The 7,500-nt window shown below is 42.6% G+C and overlaps 1 protein-coding gene across 1 annotated transcript in view; it reads right to left on the bottom strand.

Moving 5' to 3' along the window:
• LOC137978739 (sodium channel protein 1 brain-like) overlaps positions 1–642 on the bottom strand; it is a 46,431-nt gene extending 45,789 nt beyond the window's left edge. The window contains exon 1 of the mRNA XM_068825779.1: positions 403–642. The gene's annotated coding sequence lies outside the window, so the exon portion shown is untranslated. The remainder of the gene's footprint in view (positions 1–402) is intronic.
• Between the last annotated feature and the right edge of the window lie 6,858 nt (positions 643–7,500).

Here is a 7,500-nt window from a genome sequence, read left to right as displayed (position 1 = left end):
CCAAAAAGTAGACAGATTGCACTTTATCAGATCTTCAACAAACATGAATTTCGTAGGAAACAATAAGCAACTGCGTTATACATTAATAATTCTTACAAATAAATAGCTTGAAGTCTTTTCTTAAAAGTATACGTATAGGCAAGGGGTCGAGATTTGATAGGAGTACATAAATTTGCCCAATTGCAAGGTGTTTATGTTTATGTTGAATATGCACTCAGACGAATTGAGGAAACTTGTTTGGAGCCTAAATACAAGTGCGCGCGGAGCCAGAAGAGGTGATTCATTCATTTCCTTTAATTGGATAAAGAATTGGACTGAGAATTGTTTGTTGGAATTTTTTTCATGACCACTAAACAAAAAGTATGCAATAAACCATAATACTACCCTTTACTAAAAACCTACCTATCTCCTTTGCTCCGGGATTTTCAAATGGGTGCTTTGCTTTTGAAGGAATCAACTACACGGTATTAATAGCGCTTGTGGACTTCGTCCCAAGAGTCTTTAAATCATGATGTGGGCGGAACATTCTTTTACTTTGACAGATAACGTTTTTCCGCGTTAAGGGCTTTTGCACTGCTATACCCTCTCCATCATTCTCGACAAATTTAAAGAACTCCAGCAACAAACAACAAAGAGGGCAATGAAAGGTAATACAGTTTGTCAAACTCTTACTGCGAAACTCGTAGATCGTGAACAAGGGTGTGATTATTTATAATATCCTATTGTGGGTTTTAATTTGCTTAATCACTAAGGCCACTTCATCCTAATCTAATAAGAAAAACGATTGCTCTTTCACAAATATAGACTTTTAAAGGCTAAAAACAGTAAGGATAATTTGTTCCACCAAAAGAGCAGACAGAAAAGTATAAAATAGAAAAAAAAAATTGAGCTTATCTGCTGAATACTAAGCCACTTATTTGCATAATAAGAACATCTATTGTATTCTGACTCGTTCTGAAAGTCGCTTATAGTAATGAGGTCGGAACGAAGATTCAATTTTTTCATCAAATAGAGTCATGTTTCAAAACTGAATTTGTTTTTTCTATTCCTTTACAAGTGCGCGCGGAGCCAGGAGCCATTTCCTTTAATTGGATAAAGAATTGGACTGAATTGGACTAATTGGACTGAAGTGGACTTATGTGATCTATCCACCACTGTAGATCAGATTTCGCCAGGCCAGAAAGGCTCATGCGTGCATCGAAATTGCCATTGGAAGCCTTCAAGGGTACAATTTTGCACCTCTCTAAGGTTCGATAATATAGCGATATAGGGGCCCATGCATTACCCCTGGAAATGAAGCTACCAATTTACCAATAACACGAGCTACTTCTCGGTTAGTGGGGAGCATCTTATGGAGCAATTCCAGACAAGCAAATTGTAATTTGCGCGCCTTATCATTAGCTAAAGTAATGGTCATGTTGACGGAATCAATTGTGAAACGCAAGAAATTCATCATCTGTGATGGATTAAAATTGGACTTATCCAGATGTGGGGTGAACCCAAGCGAGTGGAATAAGGTAAAGGTGTCAATGACGTTGACAGCACATTCATTATAAGTGCTGCCCTGAAGGTAGAGGTCATCAATATACCCACCAGAAATGTGGCCCTTCTCATGCAATTTAGAGAGGGCCGGTTTCAAGAGTTTCGTGAATTTTCGGGGGGCACAGGATAGCCCGTTTGGGAGGCAGGTTAATTGGAACAGATGTCCTTTAAACAAAAATCTAAGATATCTCCGGTGAGATTTGGCGATTGGCACAGATTAGTAGTGGTTACACACACCTTGGGTTTGGGGTCTTCCGGAAGGTAAATTGCTTGGGTTTGGTTCAGCTCAGGTTTCATATTACCCTTGGGGATGCGGCTACACGGTAAAAGACACCTCTCAGGGTAAAATATAATTAGATATGAATTAACCGACCTTGTAAATTGGCGGGAAACGTGCAGATCAACACGGGTGACACGAATCGAGATCTAGTAAGCTTAATTTCAGTGATTCTACAGTCCTGCAGTTTTTTGCGAGAAGACACCGAAGAAAGCGCTTTAAATTACGCTACTGTCAAGGTTTGTCGGCATTTTATTTACATTTACGCGCTCGTCTCGAATTAGCTCGCCGGCCAAGGAGAGCTTGGGTATTTCCACGACCACAGAATTGGTTTAAGCAACTTCTAAATAACAATGCACTGGATCACTGGTGGAAAGAAAACTTTAGAGTTTCGCACGATACCTTTGAATATATATGCCAGCTCGTTGGACCGGCGCTTCAGCGACAAAACACTTGGATGCGAGATGCCATTTCAGTTCCAAAGCGCGTCGGTGCAAGCCTGTGGCGACTAGCTACTGGAGAGTGCAACCGCTCGTGTGGACTGATTGTTGGGTTGGCAAAACCGACTGTCGTAAAGTTTTGCCATGAATTTGTTCAAGAAATCTGCCGACATCAAGATGAGTTTATCAAGTTTCCTTCTACTGCAGTAGAGATAGCTAAGAAAATTAAAGGCTTCGACAATAAAAGTAAATTGCCGAATGTAGTTGGAGCAATAGATGGAAGCCATGTACCTATCAAGGCCCCAAATATTAACCACGAAGACTACTTTAACCGGAAACATTTCTACAGTTTTTTAGTAAAGGGAATAGTTGATGCCTCTGGCCTCTATTTATCCGTGGCCACTGGGTTTCCTGGAAGTCTACATGATGCTCGGATGCTTCGTTTAACTGACATTTATTGGGCTGCTGAAGATGAGAGTATCCTAATGGAACCCACATTTGACTTAGGCGGAACTGTAGTGCGCCCACTTATCGTGGGAGACACTGCTTATCCAAACAAAACCTGGCTCATCCGATCATTTACAGGGGCACCCAACGACCAATTTGTTGTAAAATTTATTATTACACCCCAGTTAATGAAAATAAATGTTATTAAGGCATTTTCAGGTGTTTTTCAGTGTTGCTGGGAAAACATTATCTGTTCCTTTTTCCCAGCAAGACACACAAGAAATTTCCCAGCCAGCTAGATAAAATTGGTTGGTTTCCCAGCCAGCTGATCAAATTTATTTCCCAGCCAGAAATTCCGCGCGCTTTCAAATCCCTCGATCCCAAAACGACCGAACAAAAGCGACAAAACCGGGACAAAACAGTTTTTTTCCGCAAGCGCAATCACTCTGACCAGCCGTCGTATGTTTGTGACTATTCTCTGGGAGAGGGAAGGGGTCGTTTTTTTTTAATTATTATTATTATTATTATTTTTTTTTTTTAGTCGTCCTAAGTCTTCAGAGTTTCTACAGCCAGCTCGGGTTGAAATGCTAGAAAAAGTCAGTAATTCCCTGGCAAAACCTCTATCAATAACAAAATTTCCCAGCCAGCTCATCGAAACACCTGTATTTTTGCCAGCCAGCAAGATTCGTCTGGGGAACAGATAATGTGAGGAACAGATTCGTTGGGTACCCCTTGCATTTAAGGATAATGGTGGCCTTACGCGCGACCAGAGGAATTTCAACCCAGAGGTATCTAAGGCGAGAATAGTATCCGAACACGCATTTGGTATGACCAAAGGGAGGTGGAGGGTTTTACTTAAGCGCGCTAGACGAAGACAGTGTATGTATGCATCCTTTAATTAAGGCAACAGATGCCATAAAACAATATTTCTCAATTAATTTGGTTATGGTATGAATCGTGTCCATTTTAAAGTGGATTTTGACAGCATACTGATTTAGCGCTTTTAAATTGAGGATCATTCGATGAGTTCCGTCCTTTTTATCTCGGAGGAAAATGTCGAAAATTATTTCGCCCGAGGAGTGTTCAGCAGGCTCGATGACATGTTTGGTGAGTAGTTTGTCAATTTCGCCCGCAACGATAACCTCCTCAGCAACACTTCTCTTATTAAGGGGAATGTAGTGTTGGTGAGGGATAGAGTCAAATTCTATTTTAAGGCCCATCACAGTGGATAGCATTTCCCTGTCGGAAGTAAGGGAGTGCCAAACGTCTAAGGTATGCACAATACACCCAGCATAGAATTTAAAACAAGCATCCTGTAGATATGCTTTTAATCGTGGGAGAATGGCCGCAAATTCTCTTACCGCACGTTTAACGTTTTCAAGGGAGGCCAAAATCATTTGTCGTTCTCGCTCTTTGACTTCTTGTGCCTCTTCTCGCGGAACGGTGTGCGGGCTCCTCTTGACAAAAAATGTTGCTGGAAGTATGGCGACCACCCAAGTGGGACGATTTGTAACCGCGATAGCGATCAGTGGTCCAAGAACCTTGACGCTTGTCAGGGCGGTTTGTGGCTGTGCCTTTGGCGGTACCAACGGTACCAACGGTTTGTTTCTATAGCGTCGTGAACTTGTTTCGCTAACTCCTCCCCGAAAAAAAGCTGGGAGTGCTCACAATCTGCAGAGCAGAGGGCATGAAATTCCGGCCTCAAGGCTGGTTTCCGCTGTTCACGTCTCAAGCGCGCCAACTCAGCTGTCACGTGTCCGATTAGTGCCATGGCGTCAAGGTTATGAGACAATAGAGCCTTGTCGTCAGGCGTTCGGTGCAAGACGAAGCAATAGCGAAGGTAGCCTTCTATAGGCTTGTTGCATGTTGGCAATTTTGAAATCGCCTTTCTTTTGGAAAGATGTAAGCGGAGTCCAAATTTCAGGGTTGACGTGCGCTTCAGCGATATCGGGGCAGTTTTGTGGCTGCACATATTTGCCCAGAATCTCCGCGAGTTTTGCCTGAGACATCTTCCTAGCCCATTTATGCTTGACAAATTCGGCCAATGTTTGGTTTATATTGGGCCCTTTTTTGTCCCCGTAGGCAAGGCCCGGGGGGGGGGGGGGTACTCGACATATCCCTGGGTGGGGAGGTACGGCGCGGCCCCTCATACCCTGACCCTGTTTAAGACAAATATCGCTAATTTTCCTACCCATTTTAAGACAGAATTCCGATTTTTGATACCCTGTTTAAGACATTTAACCCAGTTTAAAACAAAAATTGATAAATCGATACCCTGATTAAGACAAAAAATGATAAATTCGATACCCTGTTCAAGACAAAAATCCCGAAAAACATACCCTGGCTGGCCGCACGTCCCCATTAAGGCCTTATAAGGGAGTACCCCCCCCCCCCGGGAGGCAAGGGCGGCCTCTAGCTCAGCTAGCAAGTCATCCTGAGGTTGTTTCATCGGACGCATGCACGCTCAGAGCCCTCAGCTTCTGGGTAAACGTGGTTAAGTAAGGGTAGATGTGGTTAAACGTGGTTAACTACGGGTAGAGGTGGTTAAACGTGGTTCACGTAGGTTAGATGTGGGTAAACGTGATTAACTAAGGCTAGATGTGGGTAAACGTGATTAACTAAGGGTAGATGTGGTTAAGCGTGGTTGACTAAGGGTAGATGTGGTTAAACGTGGTTCACTTAGGGTAGATGTGGTTAAACGTGGTTTACTTAGGGTACATGTGGGTAAACGTGATTAACTAAGGATAGATGTGGGTAAACGTGATTAACTAAGGGTAGATGTGGGTAAACGTGGTCAACTAAGGGTAGATGTGGTTAAACGTGGTTCACTAAGGGTAGATGTTGTTAAACGTGGTTATCTTAGGGTAGATTCGGTTAAACGTGGTGTACTTAGGGTAGATGTGGGTAAACGTGGTAAAACGAGGTTAACTTAGGGTACCTGAGGGTTAACGTTGTTAAGGTAGTGTAACTTATGGCGGATTGGGGTAAACGTGGTTAACTTAGGGTGGATGATGTCTAACGTTGGTCTAAAAGGACACTTGGTGTGGTATATATCATGTTTAAAGTTGTAATCTATGGGACGTCTTATGGGCCTAACATGAACGCTTTGCCTGCGACTGACCCGATAGCAAATCATGGACTGACCTGATAAGCATGCGCATGCTTCTCATGTAACCCGTAATGACTCGGACTGATGACGAGGTAGAATTGCACAATCTCGGCCAGTCCCGAAAAAAAGCTACAATGTAAAGCGTTCTCAAGCATAGCTTTGGGACTGGAATGACTGCAAATGGATAATTCCTCTCTACTCTCATTATCACCAATATTGCGAAATTTAAAGGTAATGCGTAAAATGTCTAAAAGGTGTACCAGCATCATGATATTCCGTGCACATTATTTAATGATGAACGGGTTATTTCGAACCCCACTAATTCGAACTCATGATTTTCCGTTTCCTTTGCGATTTCGAATTAACGGGTTTCGACTGTGCTTCCATTGATTTTGCATGCCACCCTTGCGTGACGGCGGCATTTAATTGACATGATTTGGACTTCAAAATCCTCTAAAATGACGTTTCATGGCAAAAACATATGGCATTTGAAAAGTCGAAAGTGTGTGATTAAATTTGAAAGTGGATCGTGAAAATATGAAAAAGGCCTATTATTTTCCAGTTATTTGTTTCTGTTTATTAGATCAATCACGGTCGATTTTTCTTACGTATCAGCTAAGTTGCGGAATGCGCTGCCTGATTTTATCCGTACCTATGAGTTTACTGGTTTAAAAGAGAATCCAGGGCCGCATTTTGTACAGCGGCTCTTCTTTTTAATGAATATATCTTTAAATATTATGTATTTAGTGTGTATCTGTATATGCTATGTATTTTAGCTGCAAATGTAATGTCTTGAAGGCATTAGCTCCTGTAGTTATTCTGAAATTCGAGATGAAATAAAGTTTATGCACATATGTATGTTACCTTTTACAGGGCGCATGCGCACACTTTGTAATCTGCGACTCCAGTGCTTACCATATGACAGATAAAACGATTTTCCCTTGAATATATAAGCCATCCAATTCTTACGTTAAATTGACAAGGGCGGTTTGGAGCTGTGAGTAGGCGTGGGATTTGTCACATATGGTTTAGGGGTCGACATATCTCTCCCTCAATGCCGTACCGGGAGGCAAGGTCGGTAGCAGAAAGCAGCGAAGGGCCAACTGCGTCCAAAAGCGATCGCACGGGCCGAAATCCCGGGATGACTCGTTTGGTACGACGCTCCAGCGCCGGATGTCTGGAGGTACTGCGTTTTTTTCTCTTGTTCAAACATTCCGTCAGCGCATGCGTAAATGTTCTGTGGCTCTCCCAAAGAAATTAACATGCTGGTCTTTACCAGCAATTGACATTTCACTTCACGATTCTACAGGCATGAACGTAACGTAAGAACCGTGCGTGTCTGGTCTTCTCGAGACAGAGCTGAGAGATGGTTTCATGCAGACTGGGACGCCTAAAATGCTCTGTTGTAAACATGGCGGTTCACGAGTGAAGTTGTCTCTCTGGCCTTTCTGTGGACGAATTCCAGGACCTACCGATACAATTTGGGCAAATTCTGAAAGCTAAAAACTTTAATCGATGCTGGTATTTTGCTGGTAGGACTGGGTGGCCCGACAATTACGAAAAAAAAAAAAATATATATAACATGAGAATCGGGAGTCTTGCCTTGTCATGCAATGGCAGAATTATCAAGAGTTCTTTTTGGGCATGAGCGAGGCAACTTAAGAAGTACGAGACTGGCCCTCATC

The sequence above is a fragment of the Montipora foliosa genome, chromosome 12, assembly GCF_036669935.1.
Source record: "Montipora foliosa isolate CH-2021 chromosome 12, ASM3666993v2, whole genome shotgun sequence".
NCBI classification, from domain to species: domain Eukaryota; kingdom Metazoa; phylum Cnidaria; class Anthozoa; order Scleractinia; family Acroporidae; genus Montipora; species Montipora foliosa.
The sequence above is the reverse complement of the archived record's forward strand: the minus strand, read 5'-3'. Positions and strand labels throughout refer to the sequence as shown.